Source organism: Lissotriton helveticus, chromosome 3_2 (assembly GCF_964261635.1).
Source record: "Lissotriton helveticus chromosome 3_2, aLisHel1.1, whole genome shotgun sequence".
Classification (NCBI taxonomy): Eukaryota; Metazoa; Chordata; class Amphibia; order Caudata; family Salamandridae; genus Lissotriton; species Lissotriton helveticus.
In genome coordinates, this window is record NC_136062.1 from 509,241,464 (window position 1) to 509,263,748 (window position 22,285).

A 22,285-nucleotide genomic window follows, 5' to 3' on the forward strand; every position below is an offset into this window, starting at 1 on the left:
CTTGATGCAGCATCGGGGAGATAGGGCACCCCAGAGCATTGCTGGAGCTGCGCCATCGTTGGCACGCAACTCCAGCAATGTGCCGCCTTTACGGCACAGATGCGTAAGGCTTCTGTGACGTTTTGGGCCAATGGGTGGTGGTGGCATGGTGCACAATTACTGCCGCATCCCTGCTACTTTGCAGGGATGCGCCGGTAATTGAAAATATGACCCTTAGTGTCTAGCATTACGCAGTTCTTTACACTACACTCATACATAATTTCTCAGGCCAATGAAATGAACACAAAATACAAACAAATAAGCATAGTAGCAAGCAAGGCTACTGAGAAGGAGAGCAGTGCACCTTAAATGCATAGAAGATTTTGAAATATAATTTACCTACAATGTAATCGGCAGCATTTTTGCTCTTGGTAAAGAACAAAGATTTGCAAATAACAGAGCCGGATTAAACAGATTAGTGATGAAATAGCTAGAAATAGCTACTACTACTCACCAAGCTCGGGGACCTCTATGCCGAGCGCGTCCAGCAAGAAATGAAGAAACAAGATGGCCGCGCCCATTCACGAACGCGTGGGTAAGTTCGCGCGAGATTTTCCTCGCGATCACGTGCGAAATTGTACTAGCGAGCAGCACACTTTGCGAGATTACGCATAGCGGCTGGAAACGGAATTACGTCACGCAAACAAGTTGGCCGCGCCCGTGTCGACTGCTAGGGTAACTTCGCAAACCTATAGCTACAAGCGCCTTGCGAACACGCAAAAAAAATCACTCGAACATACACGCCGCAAAAAAAAAAATAGTGTATTCGCACGCATTCGCGGCTTTCGAAATCGATCTCGCACGGATTTGCGCCCCGCAAATCGCGCGAAATTGCAGAAAAACGATTTTTGCTAAACTGAAAGCAATCAGCAGGTGCAAAAGTTCAAACTTAACATTAGTAACCATTCACTCTAGTGCTTCCTGAGGGGCCCCTCCAGAGTTCAGTTGCCTATTTGCAACTATTCCATGACCCTGCTATGACCCAAACAGCAGGCTCATAGAATAGCTACAAGTAGACCATAAAGGTCCTGTGAAAAAAAATTGCACTGCAACAGAAAGCAAATTACAGATAAGGAAGGAAGCAGGTGCCAGCCAGACTGGAAGTTTAAAAATAAGTGACACATTAATCAACCCCAAATTAATTCATGGCAGTTGAAGCAGGGCAGGTGTGCTTGCTTTTTTTCACCCCCATAATCTACAGTGATAAACAAACCTAATGGGTGGCAGTGAGGATGTACCAGAGGGTGGCATGGGTGTACCAGAGGGTGGCAGTGGTGAAACAGAGGGTGCTGTGAACCTGTGATGATAAACCAGACGTAGAAACAACATAGTCGCGGCCGTTGCGAGCCAAAAAGTAAGTTCGCAATTGCGAAATGGTCCACAAATCCTCGCGAACGCTCGCCAACACAAAAAACTTAAAAATCCGCTAATCCGCGAGAGTTCGCGGATTTTGCGGATTGCGAATCTGTAAATACGCAAATTCACGTACGCGAGATCCGCTAGATCCGCCCATGCTTAATGGTGATACTTTGGTGGTTGCTTTCTCCTAGTACAGGTGTTTCTAGTGAGGTCCTGGTTCCCTGCGTGACATTCTCCTAAAGTGGTTAGGGTTGCGTAGGTGGTACTTACCTCTTACCAGTAATTACTGGTTGTGTGCTGCATAATTATTTGGTGTTTAACTATCTCCAAGGGCTTGATACTGAGCTTGCCCCCTGACCAGAGTCCCAGGACCAGTGGACTCTATTGTGGCTTCCCTGACAAATTGCTGGGACTTGTCTGATCTCCTTGGGCTGCTGGGGCCACGCCTGAAGTGTGCCTCGCTCACTCCCCTGCAGCGCTTGCCTAGCCGCCCCAGCCAAGTGCCGCACCGCTCCTTGTGAAGCTGTGCTCTGCTCCGCCTGGGCCGCCTGCATCCTGCACCTCTGCAGCTTGTGCCTGGGCCGCCCTCATGCCTCGAGCCGCGCCACTCTCTTCTGAGCCGCGTCCGCTTCGCTGGGCCGCCCGCACCCTGCCCCCTCCTCCTCTGAGCCCACACCTTGGTTGCCCCAACCAGACGCTTGTAGCGCGCGGGTCGCCACCGCCCTCTCTGGCCTACTGAGGAGATCACTCGCATTATCCCGCGCAACCAGAACGGAAGGTACGGTCCGTATCCGCCGCCAGTTATTATATGTTCTATGGTCTAAAAGTGTTATTTCTAAAAGTGCTTATTCCTGACAGTGGTCCAGGTGGCCCTGTCCTGTACATATATCCCCTGTAAATTCTGCCCGTGCCTGTTGGCACATTGTAAAGTGTGTGTTTGTATCTAATGTGTTTGGTGTAATACAAAGGCTATTTTTATACATAACCTTGTGTGGAGTTTCCTTTGTGGTGGGCATTGGTTGTTGTTGTAGGGGGTGCGTGCGCAAACACTTAACTCACATTGCCTCCGAGTTTAGCCTTACTCCTCGTGTTATGTTACCAAGGGGGTGAGCAGGGGTTATCTTGGCGTGAAACTCCCTTGCCCTGACATGGGAATGGTGTTCTCTGACTGACTTTGGGGCAAACCCTGGCCAGCCAGGGATCCCATTTCTAATAGTTTGTGATCTCTTAGTTGGAGCAGGGCTCACTCAGTGTCAGAGGAGTCTTCAGTGAGTTTGTGACCTCTTGGTTGGAGCAGGGCTCGCGCAGTGTCAGAGGAGTCTTCAGTGAGTTTGCAATCTCTTGGAAGGAGCAGGGCTCACTCAGTGTCAGAGGAGTCTTCAGCGAGTTTGTGATCTCTTGGAATGACCAGGGATCACCCATTGTCAGAGGAGTCTTTAGTGAGTTTGTGATCTCTTGGAACGAGCAGGGCTCACTCAGTGTCAGAGGAGTCTTCAGTGAGGTTGTGATCTCTTGGAAGGAGCAGCGTGCACTCAGTGTCAGATGAGTCTTCAGTGAGTTTGTGATCTCTTAGAAGGAGCAGGGCTCGCTCAGTGTCAGAGAAGTCTTCAGTAAGTTTGTGATCTCTTGGAAGGAGCAGGGCTCACTCAGTGTCAGAGGAGTCTTCAGTGAGTTTGTGATCTCTAAGTTGAAGCAGGGATCACTCAGTGTCAGAGGAGTCTTCAGTTAGTTTGTGATCTCTTGGTTGGAGCAGGGCTCACTCAGTTTCAGAGGAGTCTTCAGTGAGTTTAAGATCTCTTGGAAGGAGCAGAGCTCACCCATTGTCAGAGGAGTCTTCAGTGAATTTGTGATCTCTTGGAAGGAGCAGAGCTCACCCATTGTCAGAGGAGTCTTCAGTGAATTTGCGATCTCTTGGAAGGAGCAGGGCTCACTCAGTGTCAGAGGAGTCTTTAGTGAGTTTGTGATCTCTTAATTGGAGCAGGGCTCACTCAGTGTTCAGAAAAGTCTTCAATGAGGTTGAGATATTTTGGCTGGAGCAGGGTTCACTCAGTGTCAGAGGAGTCTTCAGTGAGTTTGTGATCTCTTAGTTGGAGCAGGGCTCACTCAGTGTCAGAGAAGTCTTCAGTGAGTTTGTAATCTCTTGGAAGGAGCAGGGCTCACTCAGTGTCAGAGAAGTCTTCAGTGAGTTTGTAATCTCTGGAAGGAGCAGGGCTCACTCCGTGTCAGAGGAGTTTTCATTGAGTTTGTGATCTCTTGGAAGGAACATGGCTCACTCAGTGTCAGAGGAGTCTTCAGTGAGATTGTGATCTCTTAGTTGGAACAGGGCTCACTCAGTGTCAGAGGAGTCTTCGGTGAGTTTTCTTGGAGAAATTCACGAAGATTTGTACACCGACGCCAAAGTTATTCAAAATAGAATGTTGTGGATTTCCTATGGAAACTAGGCCCTAACTATAACTACCTACTGGCGACCACCAGTAGGTTTTACATACATATATATAAGCAGTTAACTTGTAAATCTGAGTATGTGGTGTATGTCCTGGAGTGCCCATGTGGCCTGCAATATATTGGTAGTACCAAATTGCAGGTCCACAAGAGGGTGCTCCAGCACATACGGGCTATCAATACGAACGATGCCACATATCCTGTAGCCAGGCATTTTAAGGAGTTCCATAATAATAACAGTGGGCTCCTTAGATACTATGCCATAGATGCCATTGGCCCACTCAGGAGGGGAGGTAACAGAGAAGGGATCTTGAGGGCTCTTGAGACCAGATATATTCTGGAGATGGACAGTAAAAGTCCCAATGGTCTTAATTCCACGGAGGACTTCTATACATGTTTATAGTACAAATTTCTGTCTGTCTTCCCAGTTTTTACTTATACCCCCCATTAGCTAAACTGCTTTGTGCTTGCCTGTTTTTTGCCTTTTGTGTCTGAATTATAGGCCAGGAAGTCTGATCATTCTTATATGTCTAGTCATGCCTTTTTACTGTAAAAATAATCCTCACTAGGTATATAGCTGCATTTTACAAACATCAATACTAGGAAGACTTGTGTTCTTCCCTTTTTTTAAATAGTCACTTGTTTACTATAGTAGCAGTAACAACGATATTGGGCATTAAGGGCATCATTGATCTAAGATAAGTGCCACTGTGGTTTTTTCTTTTTTGGGTCGTTTGTTATCCGGTGTACATTTATAGACAACTGTCCAAGTTTTGGCAATAATTTGTAAGATACTTATTGTATATAGATGTATATAGATGAAATTTGTGTATATATTTTACAATTAAGTTAGAGGGCCGTCTTAGTGTTAACTAGGGGCTAGTGCATTAGGTGTGGTTGTAATTTTGATTGAATTGTATTATACATGAAATTTCGAACAGCAACACGCATTGTAATGAATGAACATGCACTGTGGGAATTCCCATTTAACCCTCTTTTTCAAAAATCTTAAATCTAGCATCTTACATATGTACCCGGATTTTTAGCACTGTATTCAAACAGACATATATTCTTTAAGACCTTACTTAAGATAGCCTTGGTTGCCCGCCAATGTACCTTTAAATGATTAATTTAACAGCTGTGTTGCATATTCCAATGGTTTCAGGAGCAACCAATCAATGAGGTTGTTGTTACTGCACTAGCACTTTAAATTCACGCAACTCTTTCGGTGCACCATGTGACCAAGCCCTCTGTGTAGGGCGAAACGTTATCCTGCCATGGTGTGCTGTTAATAAAAAACTCACCAGCACTCTGGGTCTTCCGTGTTCTTGTTGTTTGCCAGCCGAGGATTGATGGTGCGGCGTCTATGCAGGAGTACAAGTGCGGAAATATATATATATATATATATATATATATATATATATATATATATATATTCACTGAAAAAACCATAGGTTATAGACCATATATAGTTAGGAATTAGCATTTAAAAAACCTTATTTTACTCACACAAAACCATTGAAATTCCATATATAGTTAGTTGCACTAACTATATATCGCGCACCCGCAATCCACTGCTGATCATGTCACATATTACATCATTCATGACATGGTCAGTGACATCACTGATGACATCACTGATGACATCTCAAATGACATCACTGATGACATCACTGATGACAACATCCAGTGACTGTATGTTTCTGTAAAGTTAAAATATGTCTTACATATTGAAGAATGAGTGGATGTATAAGTGTCTGGATGAAGGATTTAGTAGGTGCGTGACTGACTGTATGAGTGAGTGATTAAATGTGTCTCACTGAATGCATGGGTTAGTGACTAAACTGTCTTAATTTGTGCATCATTATGTCTGTTGTTCTGTAAACTGCTGCATGTGTTGATCATTAGCTATACGAGAGGCTATATGTGTTATTAATTGGTTGCCCAAGTATTTCTATGGGAGATTGAGTTTGTGTGGGGGTGGCTGGAAGGTGTGTGACTCTATGCATAGATGTGTGAGCAGTTTATTCACTAGGTGTATGAGTTCAAGAGTGCATGTGGAAACAGCTACATGGGCAGTTGACTGTGTGCATGAGTGCATTGATGAGTGAATGGATATCTCAATGCTACATGTCATAGTAAGTACATATGTAAAACACAGTACATGTGAGAGTTGGCATATATAAATAACTGTGCATGAGAGCCACTGAATGAGTGAGTGGTTGTATCGATCATTGTGAACTTGTATCAGGGATTGTATAAGAGAGTAAATATGTGTTAGTATATGTTTCAATAAGTAAGGTGTGTTTAACTATATAGTTGAAGAAATGGAGGTGAGATTGTTTCTTTGCATGACTGACTGGGTGTGTGAGTAACTCCATGGATGAGTGGCAGTGTGTGAGTGTCTGTATACACTGAGTGTATCTAAGGTTATATTAGAGTCTGAAGAGGTTTATCGTATTAGCACAAGAATGATGTCAAATGAGATGTCATCAGTGATGTCATCAGTGATGTCATTTGAGATGTCATCAGTGATGTCATCAGTGATGTCACTGACCATGTCATGAATGATGTAATATGTGACATGATCAGCAGTGGATTGCGGGTGCGCGATATATAGTTAGTGCAACTAACTATATATGGAATTTCAATGGTTTTGTGTGAGTAAAATAAGGTTTTTTAAATGCTAATTCCTAACTATATATGGTCTATAACCTATGGTTTTTTCAGTGAATTTTCAAGGTTTTGTAAATGCTAATTCCTAACTATATATGGTCTATAACCTATGGTTTTTTCAGTGAATTTCAATGGTTTTTTAATAGCAAATATCATAAGCTGTCGAATGTCAAGTACGTGGTAAGTGAAAACATTTTCGTGTTTATGCACACTGATCTGCTTTGAATGGTGCCCCCCCCCTCATTTCTATTAGGAGTACTCTCTCTTTGCAGATAGTGAAAGGTAGTTAACGCAGGCCTTTGCCCCCGTTGTAATCCGTCGTGCCTGCTTCTCTCTCCATTTGATTGATTGTTATCCAAGTATTTACTATTTTAGAATTAGTTCTCTTTGGTTCATTCTCTATTTACAAACAAACACAGAGTCGCAATACTCTGTTTAGTCTTTGCAGATAACGAAAAATCGTGTAAAAAAAAAGAAAAGGAATCAAGCAAAATCAGTAGGCCACTAATGGGATCTCTTTTTGACCTCGCTAAAATAGAAACATTAGGAACAACCCCTCATGACAAATACAAAACTAGTGAGATGAACTGTACTCCACACAATGATGGCTGCAAAACAGCTCGGCTCCGCCACCCACCCCGCCCAAAATAACGATAAAGAGCGGCTGCCATGATTGGTTGCGGAATGGCCACGACGGAGCTACGAAATGGTGCTGCTCTCATGCTAACCCCAGCTTCAGTCTGAAACATCCAGAAACACTGTAGACTACCAATTCGATCAGTTCCGGTAGCGCCCCAATGTAACCCGGTAGAGAAGAACTAGCCCTCCCCTCTTTGACTGATGGTTCTTGTTGCCTGTCCCTTCTGTTGTCATTTAACAGAACTATTTAGCCTGCTGAAAGGGGTTGTGTTTCGACCGCTGGTTGGTGGAGACATTTTGACTATATTCTGGACCTGCGTTGTCGCGTAATGCGTCATATGACGCGCCGCGTTAGCGCATCCGGAAGTCATCCGGGGCGCGCAGCGCGTAACGTAAGCATAACAAGTCATGTGACTTGTTAATAAAACTTTTCATTGGTTCATTTTACTTTTCTTATTCTAATGATGAAAGCCTTGGTCATATCACCTAAAAATTACGCTTTTAATTACTTCCGAACATTATTTTTTCTTAAATATATGTTATAATGTTCCAGGCTAATGTACTTTCCCGGAAATTTTACAACTGTCCTGCAAGTAAAATATATTCTTTTTTCGAGAAAAAGAGCGTTTCTTCGTCCCATGACGGAGCCGTTGAGCAAAAGAGGGTCGACCTGCTGTCTTAGTCGCCGATACGCCTGAATATGAGATTCTTATCGATCACTTTATGTTGCAGGAATAGAAAACACAACAGCCCTTGACCATTTATCTTTACTGCGTTCCTTCGTATTATACCTTTTACCCTTCATGTAATTGGTCTGCTTTATTTCACTTGCCTTTTAATGATTCTAAAACAGTGACTATTATTAAAAACTTTACCAATGTATATACTACTACCATGTTTTCTTTTAAAAACCTTTATTGTGAAAATTTCATTATACAAATACGAGCCTATAACCACGTGGGCCTGCCACGGAGCAAACTGTAATCGTATATGATGAATAGACATTTACACTGTAGAGGAACGTAACGGGCGGGCCATTAGGTTGCAAGAACTAAGGTGTCTAACAGTTACGGAATCGGTGGACGTACATTTTATAATTAAAATACGACAGGGCCAGTTACAATAAAATTATCTAGATATACATTTGCGGGCAAGTACCATGGGTGACGTTAATTCGAACTTTCAACAGTACAGTAATCAATAACACATCAGAACTTAATATCAATAGGGATGTCAAAATATTCAATCAATTCTCGTCCCCGCCCGCCATGTGCTTCAAAACTGCATACGTATCTCGTGATTTCAAGGTTCTGCAACCAGTACACAACAAGGAGTTACGAGTCCCATTTATTCTGGCGCCATTTTGGGCGAGGACGGGCAGGTCCAGGATATAGTCAAAATGTCTCTACCAACCATCGACTATGATGATGTTCATATGCTGTATTTATTAGAGTAACACTCATCTGTCCACATGAAATTAATTTACCACAATCTAAACATGTCATTTTAATCTTTCCAAAGTTCTTCTAAATATTTGGGACCGTTTCCCTTGCCTCTGAAGCTCTCAGTGCCACTTCTTTGATGAATGTACTAGCAGGTCAGGGGTTCTCCTCCAAATCTCTCTTTTATGCAGCACTATAATTAATTGGTGCCACCTCTCCATATGACGATGCATGGTATAGTTACCACAACTATATTTTTTTTTGGTTCCTCTGGAGAGTTCATCGTGGCAGATGAAGCGTGTAACGTACCGGGCATTTACCTTTTTTTGCATGTACAGGAAAGGAAAAAAAAATCGAGCGTCCAAGTTCTAAGGTGTCCCAGGGCCATTTTAGTGGACCAGGCCCAAATCCAAAGAACAGCCCGCCATTTTGAGAGTCCTCTTGCAGCCGCCTGTCGCTGTAGCATCAAGAGCAGCCGAAACTCAGCTGAATGGCAACTGAAACGGTAAATGGGCGCCCCACTACATTTCAGCATTGTAGGATGACCACACCAGTACAGCAACTTGCTAGACATCACCTCGGTGCCATCCGGATCTCGGCGCCCCACTGCAGATGAAGAGCCTCTCAACTATGAAACCACCACGGTGACATCCGGATCTTGGCGCGTTGTGCTGCCTTCGGCCTATTCGCACATCGGTCCGCTACTGACGCCATCTCACAGGCTAATGGGGTGACCCACGCCGAGTTTCAGCATTGTAGGATGACCACACCAACTTGCTAGACATCACCTCGGTGCCATCCGAATCTTGGCATCTCAACGCCTAGTGGTATCTTCCATACAGAAAATATTGTTACGCTGCCTTTGGCCCCATTCGCACATCAGTCCGCAACTTAGACATCACCTCGGTGCCATCCGGATCTTGGCATCTCAGCGCCTTGTGGTGTCAGTCAGAAAATATTGTTGCGCTGCCTTTGGCCCCATTCGCACATCAGTCCGCTACTGACACCATCTCACAGGCCAATAGGGCGCCCCACGCCGACTTTTACCATTGTACGATGGCCACACCAGTGGCACAACTTGCTAGACATCACCTCGGTGCCATCCGAATCTTGGCATCTCAACGCCTAGTGGTATCTTCCATACAGAAAATCTTGTTACGCTACCTTTGGCCCCATTCGCACATCGGTCCGCAACTTAGACATCACCTCGGTGCCATCCGGATCTTGGCATCTCAGTGCCTTGTGGTGTCTTCTACTCCGAAAATATTGTAGAAAATATTGTTGCGCTGCCTTTGGCCACATTCACACATCAGTCCGCTACTGACACCATCTCACAGGCCAACAGGGCGCCCCACGCCAACTTTTACCATTGTACGATGGCCACACCAGTGCCACAACTTGCTAGACACCACCTCGGTGCCATCCGGATCTTGGCATCTGAGCGCCTTGTGGTGTCTTCAAATCAGAAAATATTGTTGCGCTGCCTTTGGCCCCATTCGCACATCGGTCCGCTACTGACGCCATCTCACAGGCCAACGGGGCGCCCTACGCCGACTTTCAACATTGTAGGATGGCCACAGAAGTGCGACAACTTAATAGACACCACCTCGGTGCCATCCGGATCTTGGCATCTCAGCGCCTTGTGGTGTCTTCTATTCAGAAAATATTGTTGCGCTGCCTTTGGCCCCATTCGCACATCGGTCCGCTACTGACGCCATCTCACAGGCCAACGGGGCGCCCCACGCCGACTTTCAACATTGTAGGATGGCCACACCAGTGCGGCAACTTACTAGACACCACCTCGGTGCCATCCGGATCTTGGCGCGTTGTGCTGCCTTCGGCCTATTCGCACATCGGTCCGCTACTGACGCAAACTCACAGGCCAACGGGGCGCCCCACGCCGACTTTCAGCATTGTTGGATGGCCACACCAGTGCGGCAACTTACTAGACACCACCTCGGTGCCATCCGGATCTTGGCGCGTTGTGCTGCCTTCGGCCTATTCGCACATCGGTCCGCTACTGACGCAAACTCACAGGCCAACGGGGCGCCCCATGCCGACTTTCAGCATTGTAGGATGGCCACACCAGTGCTGCAACTTGCTGGACACCACCTCGGTGCCATCCGGATCTTGGCGCATTGTGTTGCCTTCGGCCTATTCGCACATCGGTCCGCTACTGACGCGGCCTCACGTGCCAACGGGGCGCCCCACGCCGACTTTCAGCATTGTAGGATGGCCACACCAGTGCTGCAACTTGCTGGACACCACCTCGGTGCCATCCGGATCTTGGCGCGTTGTGTTGCCTTCGGCCTATTCGCACATCGGTCCGCTACTGACGCCGCCTCACGTGCCAACGGGGCACCCCACGCCGACTTTCAGCATTGTAGGATGGCCACACCAGTGCTGCAACTTGCTGGACACCACCTCGGTGCCATCCGGATCTTGGCGCGTTGTGTTGCCTTCGGCCTATTCGCACATCGGTCCGCTACTGACGCCGCCTCACGTGCCAACGGGGCGCCCCACGCCGACTTTCAGCATTGTAGGATGGCCACACCAGTGCTGCAACTTGCTGGACACCACCTCGGTGCCATCCGGATCTTGGCGCGTTGTGTTGCCTTCGGCCTATTCGCACATCGGTCCGCTACTGACGCCGCCTCACGTGCCAACGTATTTTCTCCGCATTTTACACCCTATGCCGCATAACAGGTCATGTGACTTGTTTATAAAACTTTTCATTGGTTCATTTTACTTTTGGTTTCCTAATGATGGAAGGCTTGATCATGTGACCTAAAAACAACACTTTTCATTGGATGAAAACTTTTTTTTTTCCCCAAACGATGAAAGCCCCACCTTGTTTCTGGATGTTTCAGACTGAAGCTGGCGTCAGCATGAGAGCACCACCATCTCGTAGCTCAGTCGTGGTCATTCCGCGAGCAATCATGGCAGCCGCTCCCCACCAGAAGCCTGCAGGAGTCGGAGCCCCCAAAACTTTTGATGAATTCTCAAGGCGGAGGGGACGCTTTCGAGAATGGGGTCCAAGACCTAGCAGACAAGCGTCCGATTTCCAAGGTGTCCCAGGGCCATTTCAGTGGACCAGGCCCAAAAAGGAAACAGCCTGCCGCCATTTTGAGAGTCCTGTGACAGCCGCCTATCGCTGCACCGCAAGAGTGGGCGCAACTCAGCTGAATTGCGGCTTTTGACACAGTGGACCAAAAACGGACGGAATGGCAACTGAAACGGTAAAGGGGCGCCCCACTACAACAGATGACACTCCACCTGGACAGGCCCGTTCACCGCCTCCCCCGGGGCGCCCCGCGCCGTTATTCGGAGCAGCATTGTAGGATACCAAAACCAGTGCGGCAACTTACTGGACATCACCTTGGTGCCATCGTTCTGCTGCCTTGGAACTATTCGCGCAACAGTTTGCTACTGATGACCCACCCCCCGCGACGCCCCATGCCGTTATTTGCTGGGTGGCAACTTACTAGACATCACTTTAGTGTCATCTAGATTTCAGCGCGTTCTGCTGCCTTGGAACTATTCGCACAACAGTTTGCTACTGATGACCCACCCCCCGCGACGCCCCACGCCGGAAATCTGGACGTTGTGCTGCGTTGGGACTATTCGCACAGCCGACCGCTACTTCGTTGTTTTTCCCTAAAAATGTTTATATGTTATTACTATTTTTGTTTTCTTGTATATATTTATAAATTATTAAAGTTTTATAATCTTACTACTTTGTCGGAGTGCTATATATTTTTAATGTGACACATAATTGTAAAAACTTTGATGTACAAAGAGTCATCCCTGGAATCTTCCGCTTCAGGCTCGGTCCCCTCCCCAATCACAATACAGGATGGTTTTCAGATAATAGCAACGCTTCTGCTGTGACGGATCTCATCGAGTGTGGGCCTTGATCTACTATAACTCCTTTGAAGAGGGATGATTCTTTACAGCTGTGGCCATAAACTACATCTGCAGGGCTAGCTGATACCCTAGGACCAGCCTGGACAATCGGACACAGAGGAAAAGGAGTATCAGAGGGTGCGGTAGTGAATAGGGCGAAAGGGAGGTGTCGGGCGGGCACAGGGTGTGATTCTCAGGGAAGAGCAGCGCAGATGGGGGGAGGTTTATTACCCATGCATAAGACAGAGAGCGGGGGTGACCACTGCCTGGGGGAGAATCTTGCGAGGGTGGGGAGCCATGCTAAGGATCGACAGCGTGCACAGAGTGGGTCTGGTCAAGGCATCTAAAATGGCTGCCGTGCACGACAAAAGTGTGGCATTTGAAAAAAGACAAGATGGCGCAGACAATGTTTTTCAACACTTCCTGATTTCCTTCGAATCGAACGTTAACAGACGTTGGGGCATATTACCAAAGTTAAGCGATATTTATCCCTAACGATGCTTAGCAACGATTTTTTTACCGTCAGAAATTATCGCAGATAAACCTTGCTATTATCAAGGTTTATCGGAAATACGATAAAAAACGACCGCAATGCATTAATATCGCTGAAAACTCAGCGATATTCATGCATTACCGAGCTAATGCTCTTAGCCATGTTATCCACCTCCCATTGGATAACATGGCTAAGAACTGCTCAGGGCAGGTGGTAGCTTTTGGAGATATTCGCGCTTATCTCGAATATTTCCAAAAGTTGATAATAGGAGATAGCGATGTTAGCGACTGTTTCCAGTCGCTAACATCTTGGCATGCCCACTTTGCATGTCATTAGTGATAAATATCACTCACATGCAAAGTGGGGCCCAAGATGGTCGCTATCTTCTACTAGCCGTCGCTAACTGGTATTAGCAACAGCTAGGTAATACACATATAATTTTATCTCCGCGAAGCGGAGCGCTGTTACAGATATATATCTTGTTTCTGAACGTTAATTTCTCAAAATGCACTGAAGCACATATATTGAGACCTAGCAAAGGCACATCGGGCTACCAGTCCCTACAATTTTGCCTTCGTTTTTTTTCGTGGGGTGCGCCCGGTTCGCGAACCGGGAAGCGGTCTTGGGAGCGTACTACAAGGAAACAAGAATGATTGACTTTTAACTTATTGTATGTTTATAGACTTTTTTTTATTTTTTATTTTTTTTCTGCTGAGTGACGTCTCGGCCTATCTCCACGGGATGCAGTCCCTACCATCTCGGCGTTTAAGCCCAGGGGGACCGGTAGTGTGGGAGAGATAACGTCTGTTAACGTTCGATTCGAAGGAAATCAGGAAGTGTTGAAAAACATTGTCTACGCCATCTTGCCTTTTTTCAAATGCCACACTTTTGTCGTGCACGGCAGCCATTTTAGATGCCTTGACCAGACCCACTCTCTGCACGCTGTCGATCCTTAGCATGGCTCCCCACCCTCGCAAGCATCTCCCCCAGGCACTGGTCACCCCCGCTCTCTGTCTTATGCATGGGCAATAAACCTCCCCCCATCTGCGCTGCTCTTCCTTGAGAATCACACCCTGTGCCCGCCCGACACCTCCCTTTCACCCTATTCACTACCGCACCCTCTGACACTCCTCTTCCTCTGTGTCCGATTGTCCAGGCCGGTCCCAGGCTATCACCTAGCCCTGCAGATGTAGTTTATGGCCCCAGCTGTAAAGAATCACCTCTCTTCAAAGGAGTTACAGTAGATCAAGGCCCCCACCCGATGAGATCCGTCACACCACACGCGTTCCTACTATCTGAAAACCATCCTGTATTGTGATTGGGGAGGGGACAGAGCCTGAAGCGGAAGATTCCAGGGATGCCTCTTTGTACATCAAAGTTTTTACAATTATGTGTCACATTAAAAATATATAGCACTCCAACAAAGTAGTAGGATTATAAAACTTTAATAACTTATAAATATATACAACGCAACAAAAACAGTAAATACATTTAAACATTTTTTTGAAAAAGAAGCAACAATGGTCAGTAGCTGTGTTTTGTGCGAATAGTCCCAAGGCAGCACAACGTGCTGAGTTCTGGACGGCACCTAGGTGATGTTACCTGGGTGCCGCACTGGTTTTTGGTATCCTACAATGCAGCTCCGAAAAACGGCGTGGGGCGTCCCGGGGGGTGCGGGGGGAGGCCTCGTCAGTAGCGGTCTGTTGTGCGAATAGTCCCAAGGCAGCAGAACGCGCTGAGATGTGGATGGCACCCAGGTGATGTCCAGTAAGTTGCCGCACTGGTTTTGGTATCCTACAATGCTGCTCCGAATAACGGCGTGGGGCGCCCGGGGGGGGGGGGGGGGGGTGAGGCGGCGTGAACGGGCCTCCCCAGGTGGAGGCTCGTCTGCTGTAGTGGGGCGCCCCTTTACCGTTTCAGTTGCCATTCCGCCCGCTTTTGGTACACTGTGCCAAAATCCGCCATTCAGCTGAGTTGCGCCCACTCTTGCGGTGCAGCGATAGGTGGCTGCCACAGGACTCTCAAAAATGGCGGCAGGCTCTTTCCTTTTTGGGCCTGGTCCACTGAAATGGCCCTGGGACACCTTGGAACTCGGACGCTTGTCTGCTAGGTCTTGGACCCCATTCTCGAAAGCGTCCCCTCAGCCTTGAAGATTCTACAAAAGTCTTGGGGGCCCCCGACACCTGCAGGCTTCCGGTGGGGAGCGGCTGCCATCATTGCTCGCGGAATGGCCACGACGGAGCCACGAGATGGTGGTGCTCTCATGCTGACGCCAGCTTCAGTCTGAAACATCCAGAAACAAGGTGGGGCTTTCATCGTTTGGGGAAAAAAATGTTTTAATCCAATGAAAAGTGTTATTTTTAGGTCATATGATCAAGCCTTCCATCATTAGGAAACCAAAAGTAAAATGAACCAATGAAAAGTTTTATAAACAAGTCACATGACCTGTTATGCGGCATAGGGCTATAAAAAGCGTAGAAAATCCGTTGGCACGTGAGGCGGCGTCAGTAGCGGACCGATGTGCGAATAGGCCGAAGCCAGCACAACGCGCCAAGATCCGGATGGCACCGAGGTGGTGTCATAGTTGAGAGTTCTGAGAAGCGGGGGGGAGGCGGCGCAAACGAGTCTCTCCCTCCATGTGGAGGCACTTCATCTGCAGTGGGGCGCCGAGATCCGGATGGCACCGAGGTGGTGTCTAGCAAGTTGCCGCACTGGTGTGTGTTGAAAAGATGAAAGGTCCACAGCAAGTCTATGTTCCTTCAGTGGAGCGCCGTCTAGCTGAGTTTCGCCCGCTCTTGCTGCTACAACGACAGGCGGCTGCAACAGGACTCTCAAAATGGCGGCCTGTTCTTTGGATTTGGGCCTGGTCCACTAAAATGGCCCTGGGACACCTTAGAACTCGGACGCTCGAATTTTTTTTCCTTTCCTCTACATGCAAAAAAGGTAAATGCCCGGTACGTTACCTGCCTCATCTGCCACGATGTACTCTCCAGAGGAACCGAAAAAAAATATAGTTATGGTAATTGTGGCAAATTAATTTCATGTGGACAGATGAGTGTTACTCCAATAAATACAGCATATGAACATCATCATAGTCGATGGTTGGTGGAGACATTTTGACTATATCCTGGACCTGCCCGTCCTCGCCCAAAATGGCGCCGGAATAAATGGGACTCGTAACTCCTTGTTGTGTACTGGTTGCACAACCTTGATATCACGAGATACGTATGCAGTTTTGAAGCACATGGCGGGCGGGGACGAGAATTGATTGAATATTTTGACATCCCTATTGATATTAAGTTCTGATGTGTTATTGATTACTGTACTATTGAAAGTTCGAATTAACGTCACCCATGGTACTTGCCCGCAAATGTATATCTAGATAATTTTATTGTAACTGGCCCTGTCGTATTTTAATTATAAAATGTACGTCCACCGATTCCGCAACTGTTAGACACCTTAGTTCTTGCAACCTAATGGCCCGCCCGTTACGTTCTTCTACAGTGTAAATGTCTCATCATCATATACGATTACAGTTTGCTCCGTGGCAGGCCCACATGGTTATAGGCCCAAAGAGGTGCGTTCCTTTCAGACAGCATTGCTCTTGAACAGGGGGTACCTCAGGGCTCTGCCCTGAGTCCGACCCTGTTCAATTTGTATATGGCTCCTCTTGCAGATGTGGTACAATCGTATGGCATAAATTTAGTATCGTATGCCGACGATACCCAACTGCTCATCTCGCTATCCCAAGCCCCGACCTTAGCTGCAACTAACTTCAAAAACTGCATGCAGGAGCTGGCAGGTTGGATGAACCAACACTGCCTAAAACTTAACGGCTCCAAAACAGAGGTTCTTGTGATAGGTGGTAGCGATACCAGCTGGACTCAGGAATGGTGGCCTTCCTGCCTGGGACCTTTACCCACCCCTGCCGTGGAAGCCAAGAACCTAGGGGTTTGGGTTGACCCCAGACCCTCCTTTGATAGTCATGTCCACAAAGTGGTAGGGAAATGTTTCGGGGTGTTAGAAACTCTAATTCGCACTCTAGACCTTCTCCCGCTGGAGGCCAGACGTACCCTGACCCAATCACTAGTCACCTCCCGTTTTGATTACGGCAATGTGCTCCTTTTAGGGACAACTGAAAAGAACAAGAAAAAGCTTCAAGTCCTACAGAATACGGCAGCACGGCTAGTCCTTAAACTACCCAAGAGAGCTCCTTCTAAATCCGCCTTGGATGCCCTTCATTGGCTCCCCATAAGAAAAATAATTCTCTTTAAGGCACTGCTCATTAGCTACAGGATCATCTCCGGGACAGCTCCTGATTATCTCAAAGACTTAGCCATACCCTATGAGCCAAATAGAGCTCTCCGCTCAATGGGGAAGGGTCTCCTTAAAATTCCTCGCGTAAAGAAGGCCAGGATGGGTGGTCGCTCTTTCCGCGCTCTGGCGGCCAAACACTGGAATACCCTTCCCACGCACATCAGATTAGCTGAAACAGAAACCAGTTGAAAAACTTAAAAACCCACCTGTACACCCTATGATTTTGGCCTCTGCATCCAGCTACTCTCTCCACAGCGCGGGGACACGCTGGGAAGGCGTCACCAGGCGCTTTATAAACTCATTTATTATTATTATTATTATTATTTGTATACTGACATTTTCACAATAAAGGTTTTTAAAAGAAAACATGGTAGTAGTACTTACATTGGTAAAGTTTTTAATAATAGTCACTGTTTTCGAATCAGTAAAAGGCAAGTGAAATAAAGCAGTCCAATTACATGAAGAGTAAAAGGTATAATACGCAGGAACGCAGTAAAGATAAATGGTCAAGGGCTGTTGTGTTTTCTACTCCTGCAACATAAAGTGATCGATAAGAATCTGATATTCAGGCGTATCGGCGACTAAGACAGCAGGCCGAGCCTCTTTTGCTCAACGGCTCCGTCATGGGACGAAGAAACGCCCTTTTTCTCGAAAAAGGAATATATTTTACTTGCAGGACAGTTGTACATTTTCCGGGAAAGTACATTAGCTTGGAACATTATAAAATATATGTTTAAGAAAAAATAATGTTCGAAAGTAATAAAAAGTGTAATTTTTAGGTCATATGACCAAGCCTTTCATCATTAGAATAAGAAAAGTAAAATGAACCAATGAAAAGTTTTATTAACAAGTCACATGACCTGTTATGCTTACGTTACGCGCTGTGCGCCGCGCCCCGGATCGCTTCCGGGAAGCTGCGCTTCGTGCACCGGAGCACTTTCGGATGCGCTAACGCGGCGCGTCATATGACGCATTACGCGACAACGCAGGTCCAGAATATAGTCAACATGTCTCCACCAACCAGCGGTCGGAACACAACCCATTTCAGCAGGCTAAATAGTTCTGTTAAATGACAACAGAAGGGACAGGCAACAAGAACCATCAGTCAAAGAGGGGAGGGCAAGTTCTTCTCTACCGGGTCACGTTGGGGCGCTACCGGAACTGATCGAATTGGTAGTCTACAGTGTTTCTGGATGTTTCAGACTGAAGCTGGCGTAAGCATGAGAGCACCACCATCTCGTAGCTCCGTCATGGCCATTCCACGAGCAATGATGGCAGCCGCTCCTCACCAGAAGCCTGCGGGAGTCGGGGGCCCCCAAGACTTTTGTAGAATCTTCAAGGCTGAGGGGACGCTTTCGAGAATGGAGTCCAAGCCCTAGCAGACAAGCGTCCGAGTTCCAAGGTGTCGCAGGGCCATTTTAGTGAACCACGCCCAAATCTGAAGAGCCGGCCGCCATTTTGAGAGTCCTGTGGCAGCCGCCTATCGCTGCACCGCAAGAGCGGGAGCAACTCAACTACATGGTGAGCGAGACGCTGTAGTCGCAAGAGCGGGCGGTAAACAGCTGAATAGCGGAAGAGGCACAGTGTAGCAAAAGCGGGCGGAATGGCAAGTGAAACGGTAAAGGGGTGCCCCACTACAGCGTGTCTTTAGGTCAAACGGATTTGGGACAAGGTCAAGAATGGAAGAGTCACCAAAAGGCAAAAAGTTCCGCTTGACCCCGGGAGCCGGCCACCTATGTCGGGGGCGATCTCAGGCCACACCAGGGCAACACGACTTGGGGAGGGGGCCGGAGCCAAGCGCCCCCTCCGAGTCCGCGCCATCACACCATCCCTCGGGGGCCTCCGTCAAGCGGTTCAGGGAGGCACCGCATCACATTGTTTTCAAATGCAGTCACGTCCTCAAACAGCCCCCACTTACATTGAGAATAGTGAAGCTGTAGCAGGTGCAAATAAGCTTCAGACAGTCTAACAAGCACTCCTCAAAACTTTGAACTATCAGAGTGCATGAGTTTCATGCTTGATCGATTGAGCTAGCCGGATCGGGCAACAAAAAGTATAAAATAGTTATGTAAATAGTTATTTAATAAAATGTTTTACCCTGTTACTTTGCTGGTGTGTTGTATATATTTGTAATATTTGCATAGAGTTTATCGTTATTTTGGGCGGGGTGGGTGGCGGAGCCGAGCTGTCTTGCAGCCATCATGGTGTGGAGCTCAGTTCATCTCACTAGTTTCGTATTTCTCATGAGGGGTTGTTCCTAATGTTTCTATTTTAGCGAGGTCAAAAAGAGATCCCATTAGTGGCCTACTGATTTTGCTCGATTCCTTTTGTTTTTTTACACGATTTTTCACTATCTGCAAAGACTAAACAGAGTTTTGCGACTCTGTGCTTGTTTGTAAATAGAGAATGAACCAAAGAGAACCAATTCTAAAACAGTAAATGCTTGGATAACAATCAATCAAATGGAGAGAGAAGCAGGCACGACGGATTACAACGGGGGCAAAGGCCTGCGTTAACTACCCTTCACTATCTGCAAAGAGAGAGTACTCCTAATAGAAATGAGGGGGGGGCAGCATTCAAAGCAGATCAGTGTGCATAAACACGAAAATGTTTTTACTTACCACATACTTGACATTCGACAGCTTATGATATTTGCTATTAAAAAACCATTGAAATTCACTGAAAAAACCATAGGTTAGAGACCAAATATAGTTAGGAATTAGCATTTAAAAAACCTTGAAAATTCACTGAAAAAACCATAGGTTATAGACCATATATAGTTAGGAATTAGCATTTAAAAAACCTTATTTTACTCACACAAAACCATTGAAATTCCATATATAGTTAGTTGCACTAACTATATATCGCGCACCCGCAATCCACTGCTGATGATGTCACATATTACATCATTCATGACATGGTCAGTGACATCACTGATGACATCACTGATGACATCTCAAATGACATCACTGATGACATCACTGATGACATCTCATTTGACATCATTCTTGTGCTAATACGATAAATCTCTTCAGACTCTAATATAACCTTAGATACACTCAGTGTATACAGACACTCACACACTGTCACTCATCCATGGAGTTACTCACACACCTAGTCAGTCATGCAAAGAAACAATCTCACCTCCATTTCCTCAACTATACAGTTATACACACCTTACTTATTCAAACATATACTAACACATATTTACTCTCTTATACAATCCCTGATACAAGTTCACAATGATCCATACAGCCACTCACACATTCAGTGGCTCTCATGCACAGTTATTTATATATGCCAACTCTCACATGTACTGTGTTTTACATATGTACTTACTATGACATGTAGCATTGAGATATCCATTCACTCATCAATACACTCATGCACACAGTCAACCGCCCATGTAGCTGTTTCCACATGCACTCTTGAACTCATACACCTAGTGAATCAACTGCTCACACATCTATGCACAGAGTCACACACCTCCCAGCCACCCCCACACAAACTCAATCTCCCAAACAAATACTTGGGCAACCAATCAATAACACATATAGCCTCTCGTATAGCTAATGATCAACACATGCAGCAGTTTACATCACAACAGACTTACTGATGCACACATTCAGACAGTTTAGTCACTAACCCATGCATTTAGTACGACACATTTATTCACTCACTCATACAGTCAGTCACGCACCTACTAAATCCTTCATCCAGACACTTATACATCCACTCATTCTTCAATATATCAAACATATTTAAACTTTACAGAAACACACAGTCACTGGATCAATCAATCAATCAATCAATGACACTTGTAAAGCGCGCTACCGACCCGTAGGGTCTCAAGGCGCTGGGGGGGGGGGGGGTGCCGCTACTGCTCGAACAGCCAGGTCTTCAGCTTCCTCCTGAAGGAGAGGTGGTCTTGGGTCAGGCGCAGGTCGGTCGGGAGGGAGTTCCAGGTCTTGGCGGCCAGGTAGGAGAAGGACCTTCCTCCTGTAGTTGCTCTTCGGATGCGGGGGACGGCGGCGAGGGCGTGGTTGGCTGATCGAAGGTGGCGTCTGGGAGCGTAGAAGTTGACTCGGCTGTTGAGGTAGCTCGGGCCTTGGTCGTGTAGGGCTTTGTGTGCGTGGGTGAGGAGGCGGAAGGTGATTCTTTTGCTGACGGGGAGCCAGTGCAGGTCTCTGAGATGTCCGGAGATGTGACTGGTTCGTGGGATGTCGAGGATGAGTCTGGCTGAGGCGTTCTGGATCCGCTGGAGTCTCTTCTGGAGCTTGGCGGTGGTACCGGCGTAGAGGGCGTTGCCGTAGTCCAGGCGGCTGGTGACGAGGGCCTGGGTGACGGTCCTCCTGGTCTCGGTGGGGATCCACCAGAAGATCTTCCGTAGCATGCGTAGGGTGTTGAAGCATGCCGAGGAGACGGCGTTGACTTGCCTGGTCATGGAGAGGGAGGAGTCCAGGATGAAGCCCAGGTTGCGTGCATGGTCTGTCGGTTTGGGTGCGGTGCCCAGGGCGGGAGGCCACCAGGAGTCGTCCCAGGCGGAGGGTGAGGAGCCCAGGATGAGGACCTCCGTCTTGTCCGAGTTCAGCTTCAGGCGGCTGGTCGTCATCCACTCGGCTACCTCCTTCATCCCTTCGTGCAGGTTGGCTCTGGCGGCGGCGGGGTTGTTGGTCAGGGAGAGGATCAGCTGGGTGTCGTCGGCGTAGGAGATTATGCTGAGGTTGTGTTTGCGTACGATGGCCGCGAGGGGGCTCATGTAGACGTTGAAGAGGGTGGGGCTCAGAGATGATCCTTGAGGGACGCCGCAGATGACTTCGGAGGCCTTTGACTTGTACGGTGGTAGGCGGACTCTCTGTGTTCTTCCGTCGAGGAAGGAGATGATCCATTCCAGCGCCTTGTCCTGGATTCCGACGTTGCTGAGGCGCTGCACTAGGGTGCGGTGGCAGACCGTGTCGAATGCCGCGGAGAG